Source organism: Tachypleus tridentatus, chromosome 1 (assembly GCF_004210375.1).
Source record: "Tachypleus tridentatus isolate NWPU-2018 chromosome 1, ASM421037v1, whole genome shotgun sequence".
Taxonomy (NCBI): domain Eukaryota; kingdom Metazoa; phylum Arthropoda; class Merostomata; order Xiphosura; family Limulidae; genus Tachypleus; species Tachypleus tridentatus.
The window spans coordinates 25924384-25937540 of NC_134825.1; positions in this window are offsets into that span (position 1 = coordinate 25924384).

The window sequence follows — 13157 nt, forward strand, 5'->3', positions numbered from 1 at the left end:
CTATACATTGAAATGTGGATCCCAACCAAGTTTTACTCTATTATTAGTTAACTGATTTTGACGACATATATAAATGATTTTTAGGAGATATTGGTGGCATCAATCACCTTATTATTAACTTGAACATAATTTGTATGCGGTAACACTCTCAAACCATATTCGACTGAAGAGGTAAACTTCTCAACTGCCTCTCTCCAACTCTGAGGAATAGCATTCGGTAGTGGCATATCTTTCATATATTTTGGTTGAATATGACATTTAAAAACTACCCAATATAATTTGAGATTTCCACATAAACTTGGCTCGGCATGGTCAGGCGGTTAAGGCGTTCGACTAGTAATTTTTATTGATTTTAATCAAATTATCGAGATAGGTAAATAATTATTAATATGGTTGATATTATAAAAATAACTCGGCATATTTAAAGGCATTTTCATCACAGCAAAGCCAGGTACTCTGATAATACCATATAACTAGACATAATTTTACCCCCAGTACGAAATTCACCCCTAGCGTAGGATAGGACACGCATAAAATGTGGTTTGAAATGGTTATAGTTAAGCACAAAACTGCACAATGAGCTATCCGTACTCTGCCCACCATGGGTATCGAAACCTGGTGTCTAGCGTTCTAAATCCACAGACATATCGCTTTGGTTTGAATTTTGCGAAAAGCAGAACGAGGGCTATCTCTACTTGCTCTTTACAATTTAGCAACCATAAACTAGACAGCTAAACATCATCCACCACCAACTCTTGGACTATTCTTTTATTAGAAAATATTGAGACTGACCGTCATATAATGCACTGTGGATGAAAGGGCAAACATTTTCGGTGACGGAGATTGAAACCCGCGACCCTCATATTCCGAGTTGAGCGATTTAGATATCAAATAATACCAAGTCAACAACAGCTGTACATAAGTTATTAGAAAACTAGAGTGTAGTGTTTACAGAGAAGGATTAATGTTAAATTTTAATGTAATCATGATGCTAATATCTGGATGTATTTTATTATTCACAATCTCCAACTATTATAGATTAGAAGTTTGAGCACAATTTTATTTAAGACTGAAGAGTGACATACGAACATCTAACTGTTTATGGTAATAAAACGTAATTTGAGTATATGTTTAACCAGGCAAGTGATAAAGATTGTAACATACAACGGTATCTATCCAGGCAAATACTAGCGATCAGAACATAGGCCAATGTTTATCTAAGAAAGTACTGTAGATATGAACATAGGTCACTATTTATCTATACGAGTACAAGAAATCAGTAAAACGTGCGTATGCTATGGATCACGAGAAGAATTATGCACTCAGTTGGTAACAACACAGCATGGCATATAAACTATAAAACCAAGAAATAAAAATGCTAGTTACTTTTAATTTCAGTTTTATTTGAATTTCGCGCAAAGCTACTCGAGGGCTATCTGCGCTAGCCATCCCTAATTTAGCAGTGTAAGACTAGAGGGAAGGCAGCTTAACATCACCACCCACCGCCAACATTTGAGCTACTCTTTTACTAACGAATACTGGGATTTACCGTAACATTATAACACACCCACGGCTGAAAGGGCAAGCATGTTTGGTGCGACAGAGATTACGCAGTCGAGTGTCTTAACCACCTAGCCATGCCCGACCTATTTTCTCTGGAAACAGAAGATTTTTGGAGACTGTGGGATTACATCTAGTTTACATCGTGTCATTCGTTTCTAAGATGTAGTTAGTTCTTTACCTGTTTCTTTTTTCATAGTTGGTTTACTGTGTTTCTCCAAAGAATATTACAAAATGTAGCTTCCAGTAGGTCTTGGCAAATATGATGTAGGCAGTACTCATAAAGTTATTGAATGGTGAAGAAGGAAACGTTACCGTATTTTGTAAAAGGCCCACATGACAACCCTCAAAATCTTGACCTTAGGATTTTGTTTCTGTATCTGTCATTAATGGAAAAGTCCAATCTCTTACCTTCTTTGACCTGTTCATTTTCCGGTCACCACTTTTGTTTCATTGGTCAATGGACTTTTAGGATGACCAGTTCGTTAGAATGATCATTTGTAGGTAATGAGAATTTTTTGCACCAAAATTATGACTAAAATACTTCTGATTTCGGTTCATGACGCCAATTGATTTATTTACATGTTTTTAAAAGCAGATAGCCTGATGTGGCTTCGCTATAAGAAACACACACACACATAAAAATGAAGAAATTGTTTCCGTGTTAAGACTTTTCCTTGTCCTTATTCATACATAAACATGATGTACATTGGAAACTAATTATAAAGAAAACAACTATTTTGTGCATGAAGAATATTAATAACATTTATTACATTATAAATTTAATAAGGTACGATTTGTTTTTGCCTAGTAAGAGTTACTTACCTGTGTGCTGTGGGATATGTAAATTTATAGACATTTCCATATAATAAAGATGTAATATCATTCCATCGTTTGAATACTTTCTGAGATGCACAAGTGAGAGAAAAATAAATAGATCTACTAAAAATGTACATTTTAAACTTAGGTGATATCATTATTAATGATGTTAACTTGGAATGTAAAACAAATGTTTTGAATGTGGTGATGAAAAAGGTTAAATATTTTGTAATACTGAATGGAGAATTTCATTTCATTAATGGCTTGAGAAACAATTAGAATAATCTTCTCACTTACGTTTTATTAATAAATTTCACTAGTATTTTATATTACTATAAAACTCGGAATTATTCAAGAAATTATAGAAAGCTTATGTACAGCTGCTAATGTTTAGCGATTTTAAAATAATTATGACATTCTTTTTCTGATAAAGTATATGTAACATTTTTATGAGTAGCAATTTCTAATTTGAAGACATTTGTTTACAGAAGAATGGTTAAATGTGAATTGTTTTAGATTCTTCTGCAGGGTTTATAGTTTTATTGTACGCTTGCTTTATCCTTGTTTATACAAATCATGTTGGTAGAGTTGTAGTTTAACATATGGAATTATTTACTCTTTATTGGTCAGCATGTCTACACACTGCTATACCATATACAAAAAATATTCGACTTGTAATACAGTACTGTGCAAATTGTCTGGACAAAGTCAAAAATTAGATTTCAGGCTACTTTTAAATAACACTAAAAGGTAACTCACAGGTGAAACATTAGGTTTATTAATCTTCATATTCAGTGCAACAGAAACTTGAGTTCCACAAACAATGAATATTTTCCGTGTCCCTCTTTTGCTTTAATAACTACAAACAGTCTTTCAGGCATTGTTACAAAATGGTTAATCACAGTGTTCTTTAGAAATTTACTCCAAATATCTCTAATACACTCCCATAAAGTTTCATTGGAAGTAACCTTCGATTTGTAACGTTTTCGATCTATTAAATCCCAGATATGCTCAATTGGGTTGTGGTAGGGGCTCTGTGGGAACCATACCATTGCATCATTTGAATGATTCTGGCAGCTTCTTTTGCATCTACGTAATTTCTGCATAGGTTGATTGAGTGTTTGGAGGCATTATTCTCTTGGTAGTAGAATTCATTACCAATAATTAGCAGACCACTGGGTCTACTATGATGGATCAATATGTGGTGATACTTTGGCTGGTCCAATATTCCATCTATTTTGAAAAAAAATATTCTATTATTGTTGAGTCTTTTTGATACTGTATATCTGGACACGTTTTTTGTCATTTTGTTTATCTCATATTTCTGTCCTGAAGGCTGAATAAACAAAGATACTTAATACCAGTGTCATTGAATCTAGGTCTTCTGTTTCTTCCTTTCCTATTTTCAAGTTTATCTGTATTGGTCTCACAATCTAGGATGTGCTTGACAATCTTTGGGAAACATTTTAAATCTGGAGCAATTTGATGGAGAGTACAACAAATTTTTGGCTCTCTAGTTGAACTACAACCCATAGAAAAGGCTATCAGACAGTCGTTGCGACTGAAGTAGTTACAAACATATTTGTAAGGTATTTAAAGTGTTTTATTTTGAAAAATGAAATTATCATGAATATTGGGCTATCTCACCCTCGCTCATTGAATTATCAAATGTTATCAGTGAATCATTATCATAGTGTTGAAATTGACAATCCGTAATGGCATGGAAGGATTAGCTCCATGAAATGGAAAGAATGATAAAATATTATTTTATCATGTTTATCAAATTTAAAATATTTAAAGTAATTTAACTTAAAGTTTAATTTATTCTAGTAACCTTCACACTGTTCTATTGTTTTGTATAAACACACTTATTTACTCATCACAAATGTATTACACACTTTCATTCATCTGATTAGATTTCTTGAATTCACATACAGTCTGTATTAGAAATTGTTTCAACAAAGTTTTATCTCTACAGAGCTATACTTGATAATGTAGTGTTCAGTTACATTTGTACTTGTTGCACTATACCAGACTTTACTATCATTAATTATTGTTGTTTCTTTTTCTTTAATGTAACTCTCATGTTTATATGATTTACTGAACAATATCTCAGCTAATTTGCTTTAACCAACATCTTACATAGAGATATTTTCAGTTAAACTGTCTGTTTGTAGTAAGTTATGATTGTACATGTATCTGTGGAATAAAATGAAATGATTGATACCAATTAGATAATACCAAACTGGTTTAGACACCTGCAATGAATATAATTAAGCCAATTTGTTATTCAATTTACAGTTCATCAAGTGAGTATTAGGTATGCTAAACATGAGTTACTTTATTCCTTTTAGTAAAGGTTTGGATGTTAATGTTTTATGTATGTGTCTACTAGAAAGTTTTGGAAACACACATTTCTTGTTTACGTTTATTTTAGATATGAGAACACTTTTTTATGGGGAATATAACTTATGTATAGTTATGAATATGAAAGGAGATGACGTTTCTACCTATAACTGTTTATAAAATAAAAATACTTCACTTATCTAATGTTATCAGTGTTAATAGCTTTTATTAAGTTGAAATTTATACTCTACTAACTACAACTAATGTCTCTGTAATCCCTTATTAATTATAATTAATGAAGTGTTTGTTTCCTTTCCTAATGTGCAAAACTAAATACATTGGCACTTTTTGAGTGAAATTAATTGAATGACACTGATGAAAAGTAAAGTATGCTTCTGTTTAGTATGTGATTATCAAAACATGTGTGAAGATGTACATGTTTTATATTATATCATGATACACAAATATAGTTTTTAAAAACTGCACTGTCTTCCAACTAATAATATAAGGAAGCTGCTCAGTCACCATGTTTACGGGCTAACTGTTTATATTAGACAAGTAACTGACTTTGAAGTGTTTCCTTATAAATCAGCCTGTAACATCACTCAATACCACATCGACATCAATAACCTGTGGTTGTTAAATTAGTCAACTTTATCTTCTCCCCAGATCTAAATAAATCTCTCCATCAACAAATTTAACAAAAGTGAAAATGTTTGTTATACTGTTCGATAGTTAATTCAGAGAAAACATGTTTCCTCACTTCTGGATTTTAGATAAATTCTATTATTTAGATAACGTAATGATTTCTAGACAGTTTTAAGGAACAGCTTCAGCTCATTTAAAAAATGGTTTAGAAACAAATGGGGAAAAAAGTAGAAAACCAAGTGTAATAAAAACACAAACCTGTCAAGTCTTCAACACAGTGAACCACGTCACAGTTTTCTTTATCACTTTTGTACTATCTCACAAAGTGTTAATTATAATATCTTAACTATCAAGTTGTGCTAGAGAATTGAAAGACCAAAGCACAAACTTCCTATACCCGCCTTTATGAAACTGAATACTGCTGCTTATTTAAAGAAATTATAGATATGATCTTAGTTTAAAACATTTCATAAACTTTGACAATACAATCTACTGGAAACTTTATACATTAATAAAGATTTAACAATCAACACCAACAAACAAACAAAAATAATAAGAATAAAAATTAATAAACAAAACTTAGTCATGTGGAGATCAACAAACTAAGATACATAGAATGTTAAATTGTGGAATTACATGTGAATGATAGTAAGTGATAAAGGACGATATGAACATGGCAGTATTTATATAATATCTTAGTAATTTTAATATCCACAATTACAAGTACATGAAGAGAGTTTTATAATGTTACAAGTGATAAAACAATCAAGAATGTAAAACATTAACACAACAAACAAGCACACCTTCTTGTGAAGTAATAAGTTGACTATATAATATCAACAAATACAATAAAGTATAAGTTTATGAAATTATCTTTTTTAATCATATTATACACTTAATGTTTTGTAAACAAAGCTGTTTTATCATATTTATTCATATTGAATGTATTTTTTTATTTGTCCAAGTGTCAACCATTCTTCTTTAATGTCCTTCACACTTCCAGTGACTTTCTTTTCTTGATCCACTTGTAGTTTTATTACTTATTTCCATAGGCAGTTATGTCCAATAAAAATAAAACATTTACACCAATATGTAAATACATTGTACAAATATTCTCCTCATAAATAATATTACTATTTTGGAAGGAGAGCATTGTTTTATCCTAGATTTCATAAGTTAAAGAAAAATAATAGAAATTTGTTTGTTTGTTTGTTTATTTGTTTGTGTGTATGCACAGATGTATTACACACATCATTCATTATTGTGTTTGTTATGGAAACTTGTCATGTTTTTCTTAAACACAAAACTACACAATATTTGTGTCTCCACAACAGGCAATTGCCATCCATTCTACAAAGTTTCATCATGAATACTATGACTAAACAATCTATCAAAGATTCTTTGCTGTATTTATATTCTTTGTAGTTCAGATTAAAAAGAAAATGGAAACAAGCAGTTCATATTTGACAACAGTATTTTAAAAGAAAACTGTTTAAATATACATTTTCGCTTTATTATCAACAGCAGAACATGTCAAATCACCATCTAATATTTTATAATTATCAGTTGAAATTTATTTTCAAAGAAAGAGTAGGCCTTTTAAAACTGTGCTCTAATAAAATTTAATTATAGAGAAAGCAAGAAGAAGCTTTTTATAAAAAGTAAATGAAGACCATTGAAAACTTGTATTAAAACAATATCTTTTACATGTTTCATTAATATGTAAACTTGTATTAAAACACTATCTTTTACATGTTTCATTAATATGTAAACTTGTATTAAAACGGTTATACAAGTACTAGTAACAATCACTGTTTTAATACAGGTGAAGATAGCACTCAAACATGGTAATAACAAATAACTATGACAGTACTAAATGCAGATGTCACCACCAGCCCTTATTCGCTGATAATTCTTTACATTCACAGATGAATACCACATAACTTATATATATATATATGAATGAAGAACAACACGATGTAAATGAAATTCAAGAACACCCTCCGCTACCATTACAAAGGATGACAGTAAGGAATGTTAGGAGAGGCATGTGTTTGAATTTAAATTGTATTGTGATGTTTTTGGTTCATACTAAATATATTATTGTTTTAGAGTGCTGATTTTAATTTCATATAAGCGATTAATGTATCGCATAGTATTGTATTTATATACATACAAACACACACATTAATCAACGTAACACAGGCTATATTTAACAAGCCTATCTATCAGACACAATATACTCTCAGTGACCACTTTATTAGGTACACCTGCTCTTTAATACAAATAGTGAAATAGTGAATCATGTGGCTGCAACTCAATACATAAAGCATGCAGTCATGGTCAAGAGGTTCAGTTGTTGTTCAACCAAACATTAGAATGGGGAAGATGTGTGATCTAAGCGACTTTGGCCGTGGATTGATTGTTGGTGTCAGACATAATGGTTTCAGTATCTCAGAAACTGCTGATCTAAAAGGATTTTCACACACTACAGTTTCTAGAACTCACAGAGAATGGTGTGAAAAACATTCAGTAAGTGGTAAGGGCGAAAACACCTTGTTAATAAGAGAGATCACAAGAGAATGGCCAGACTCATTCAAGCTGACAGAAAGACCACAAATATACAAATAACCATTCTTTACAATAGTGGTGTGCAGAAGAAGATGAGCTACATTATTAACATGATAAGAGGAGGAAACAAAGCTTTTTTTACATCGGCAGCTGAAGCAGTTTTTGGAGAATATGGAGGCAGAATATGGGTATTTGGCTTTTTACAACCAAGTAAGGTGGCTCAGTGCCGGAAAGTGTCTTGAACGATCCTTTAGAATAAAGAAAGAAATCCCTGCATTCCTCAATCAGTTTGTTTCATCGGGCTTTTCTCACAGACATCATCACTTACTTTAACGATATCAACCTGAAGCTCCAGGAGCGGAACCAGATGGTATCAGATTTAATGGAAAACATAAATGGGTTTCGAAATAAGTTAAGAATTGTCAGCGTTTGTTTAGGAAACAACGACTTGGCCCACTTTCCAAGTTGTCAGCAATTAAGAGAACAGTTCAAAGATGACGAGCCACTTGATTTTTTAGAATTTTGAATAAATATTGAAGATATCGTAGATGCGTTTAAGGCAAGATTCGAAGAACTTAAAATGCTAAAAAGCAGGATAAAGCTGTTCAATAATTGTCTTTGTGTTGACATGGAAAATCAACAAGTTGACGTTCAATTTGAATTATGTGATTTGCAAGCTGATTCATTTCTGCAAACCAGACAAGAAAAAGAACAAGATTTCTTTAAACTACTTTCAAAAAATCTATTTCCAAATCTGCGTGCTTTTGGACAAAAATGACATCAATGTTTGGTAGCACACACATTTGTTAAAGTGTGTTCTCATATGATGAAATTCATTAAAAAACCACAACAGAAGTCGCTTCACGGATTTTTCTCTGCTTCACCTCCTAAAACTAGTAATGACAGAACTCGAATTCAACATACCCGCTTTGGTCAGTACTGCTGAACGACTTCAAAGTTCACATTAAAAATTGTATGTCCTTACTACGTTAAATATCATAGATTGTTTGTTATTTTAGTTTCTTTTATATGCAGCATTTTACATTAAATTTATTTATTACATAACTGAATATGTCTATATTACATTTTCCTTTATTTTTATAATGAAATACGTCTTTTTTCACAAATATACCCGTCCACATATCATGTGACGTAAAATAAGTCACATTCAGATTAACTCCTTCCCCATTCTTAACTCATTTTATCATGTTGAAAGGACATAAATTAACCCTACCATAGATCTATTTACTCTTTATTTTGTATTACGTAATACACCAACAAGCCCTAATTTAACAAAAATATAATGCCGCCTGCCACTAGACTCTTGAATATACTTGTGGCCCTCGGGAAACTCCTGCCTTAGATGGATAATACACTAACTTATCGTGTGCATGTTCGTGTGTTTAGCGAAAAAGTGCTCCACCAACAGCTGATACGTTTGTAAAACACTTTCAGTAGCTGCCCAGTAAAAACACTGCGTATTATAAACACGATCTGCCACCGGATTCTAATGTCCCTTCATGATATACCATAATATTCCAGTTAAGTGTCTTATTTATCTTAATTAATTCTATAACTATCCTGAAGCACCAATTCTTTAACTGATTTTTTTTACCATTTTCCGATCTTAATTTCGTTCAACTCTTTTTAAAAACGAATAATTTTACTGTAGTTTATCAGATGCGATTTATTTTTCTTATGTTATTTTATTTAATTTTTTTTAGTCTTTTAATTCTGCAGTATTCTCTGTTTCTATTTCCAAAACGTAGTTCCCTTCGGCTGTTTTAAGTCATTTTTGAGTCATATCTAACACATAATACCCTGGTACACGCCCACAGTATCCTCTTACTATGTGTGCAAAGTTTTAGGTTCTCTTCTCTTGAATACACTGCAGTCAAACATACAACTCGTCATAATGTTAATGGCATTCAAAGACCAATAATAGCCCATTTCTGACTGGAAGGAAAACGAAGACAAGGATGACACAAATTTATAAATTAGAGATTTATTAAGCTTCATTGCAGTAGACTCATACCGCTTACTAAAACTTCTTTATATTTTATTTTGGTTTCCTATTACTTAAAAGTTCACGCGGCATGACCATGTGGTTAGGATGCTCGACCCGTAATTTTTGGGTCCCGGGTTCGATTCCCCGTCACACCAACCATGCTCTTTTCTTCAGTTATGTAGTTTATAATGTTACAGTCAATCCCACTATTCGTTGGTAAAAGAGTATCCAATAGTTGGCAGTAGGTGGTGATGACTAGCTGCCTTCCCTCTCGTCTTACACTGATAAATTAGGGAAAGGTAGCGCAGATAGCCAATTCCTTGGTAAGTATTTAGGTTAAATTATACTTACATTCCCCTGAAAGGGGAAGAAAAATAACCATGGGCGGTCAGAAACTCGTGCTTCTCTTCACCCCACTTGTGGCTATACTTAGTTAAACGTTTAATTTGAGACTTATTACCAAGACTGGAGGGTGGTAGTAATAATTACCTTGGATGTCGTTTAGTCTTTTTATAGTCTCAATGGTGCGAGTCAGTCGAAGCTGTGAATAGGTCCGAGCGAGGTGGAAAGATTGGAGAAGTTGGAGTCGTGCTGAGATGTTCCCTAAACAGACGTAGTAGTGGTCATGGAGGTATGAACAAGGAGATGCAGAATGAGTTCGTCAGTGCTGTTTACATTCATGTACTGAAATTCATGCTGATTTTCCTTAGAAGATTCCTTTAAAGACTGTTGCGATAATGTTTTTAAAGTGATCGGTCCATGGTAGTTTTCTGTTGAATGTGATGCCTAGGAATTAAATAGTGGGGGAGAATGTGAGCTCTATGCCCAGCATTTTAAGTTGACTTTTGGAATCGATTTATTTTTCCGGGTGATTTATCGCTTGAAGATTGTGGCTTGAATTTTGGTTGGGTTGAGTGCTACTCGTCAGATATTACACCAGGCAGTTCAGGGTGGTTTGGACATTCCAGGTCGTTAGCAGTGGTTCACGTGACGTGCTCCATACTGCTTTATCGCCAGCGTATTGATTGAGAGGCGTTGATATAGGTTAGCTACAGGAATAGAATGTCATTAACACAGATGATCTATAGAAGGATGCTGAGTACAGAACCTTGGGGAATACCTGCCAAGAGGTGAACAGTGTGAGATGTTGCATTATTGATTTTCACTTAAGCTGTTCTGTTATCTAAGAAGCATGAAATGGATGTTGTTAAAGTTGGCGGCAGATTGAATTGAAACAGTTTGTATTTGAGACCATTGAAAGAATAGCCAGCAGACGTTTTAAAACCTGGTAAAATCAAAATTCACCAGCGAGGTTGTAAGCCGTAGCCTAAGTCCATAGTCGTAAGAGGGGTGCATCAATCTATAAACCCTCATACCGTTACATAAGCACTGGATGAACAAAATATACTACACACAAATATACAAGATTAATTTAAAGAAAACAAACCACAAGCACCTACAAATTTAATACAAATTAACATAGATGACAACTACAACACACAAAACCTCATAAATAATGGAATAATGATTTGGTATCAAAGATACAAGTTGAACAATTATAAACTCTGGCAATTGTAGTCACTCAATACTAGAATTGCCAAAGACATGGGCACGTTTCTGTGGCATGTCTAGCAACACCGAAGTGCTGCGGCTATAGCAGGAAATGCCATATTTCTTAATGCAAAAAGGAACAAGAGACACCTAAATGTGTAACTGTGGACAAACCCACAGAGCCGATTACAAAGAACCTTACACAAGTAAGCAACAAACAACAGACACAACAACAGAAGTTAGCAAAACGTCTAAACCAACGTATGTACAAATGTTAAAGGAAACAAAACAGAAAAACAGCAAGAAAAAAGTAATATTACACAAGAAAATAACACCTCAATACAAACATAAAAATCAGAAGAAAACAACACCACACTCCCAGAAACAAACGCTTACACACCTGACAAGCCTATTTACTATCATAACCATAAACATAATCACAGAATTTATAACGGAATACACAAAACCAAATCAAACAACCAACTCTATTGATCTGATAATCAATATCCTGAAAAACACACTATACCTCATATACCACACATAATAACACTTTCGGGACACGTACTGACAACATAAAGGTCACAGAGGTATATATCAACATCCAAGGAGCAATAGCTTTCAAGAAACATGAGATCGAAGACCTTATACAAGAAAATAACTCTCACATTATAATAGTAAGCGAAACTTAATAAAGTGGCCACTAACACCAGTGACATACTAGATCTGTGTCTTAACACAAACAATATGAGCCAAAAGGAATTAGATAATCAATTACCTAATAACATTATAGAAGAAGTAAAAACCATACTGATTTGAATAACTACTGTCAAACAATAACGGAGTGCCTTCAAAAAACGGCCAATAAAACAATACCATAACAAAACCATAAAACAACAAATAACACATGGAAACCAAACACCCAAATAATAACTTTAATCAAAAAACAAAGACAATTAAGAAGACAATTCATGGTAACAAGAGATAGAGAAACAAAATTACAAATAAACAAGATAAGGAATCACATTAGAGCACAAATAAAACCACAATAAAAAAAGATAAATAGAACAACTTATGCCTAAAATTAAGTGATAAAAGTGACCCAGAAAAATTCTGTACACACCTTAGAAGACTCACCAACGACAATTCAGCCACAAAGAAATATCCTACACTTGAATACAATAATACAATAATATACACATATAAAGAAAAAGCTGAAGCTTTCAAAGACCAACTACAGAATACATTTAAAAGTGACAAAATAATCAAAACCAAGCTACAAACAATATAAAACACACTCCTCACCACAACATACAGAGTTCCCAGAACAACATCATATAAATTTATACATAAATATTCAAACGTACAAACCATACCAGATAAACTCCTACATAGTACAGTAACATATTTTAATAAAAACTGGATGAAAAATGAATTATTATGCGAACTAGACAGATACCTCATACATGATGAAGATAGTCCTGAACATCTCTCCCAGATCAATATATATTTTAAACATAAAAATAAATAAATGAAAAAAAATATATATATAGAGAGGGGAAAGGCCACCATCAAACTAGACTTTCTACTGATAGGGTGGTGATGACTAGCTGCCTTCCCTCTTCTCTTACACTGCTAAATTAGGGACGGCTAGCGC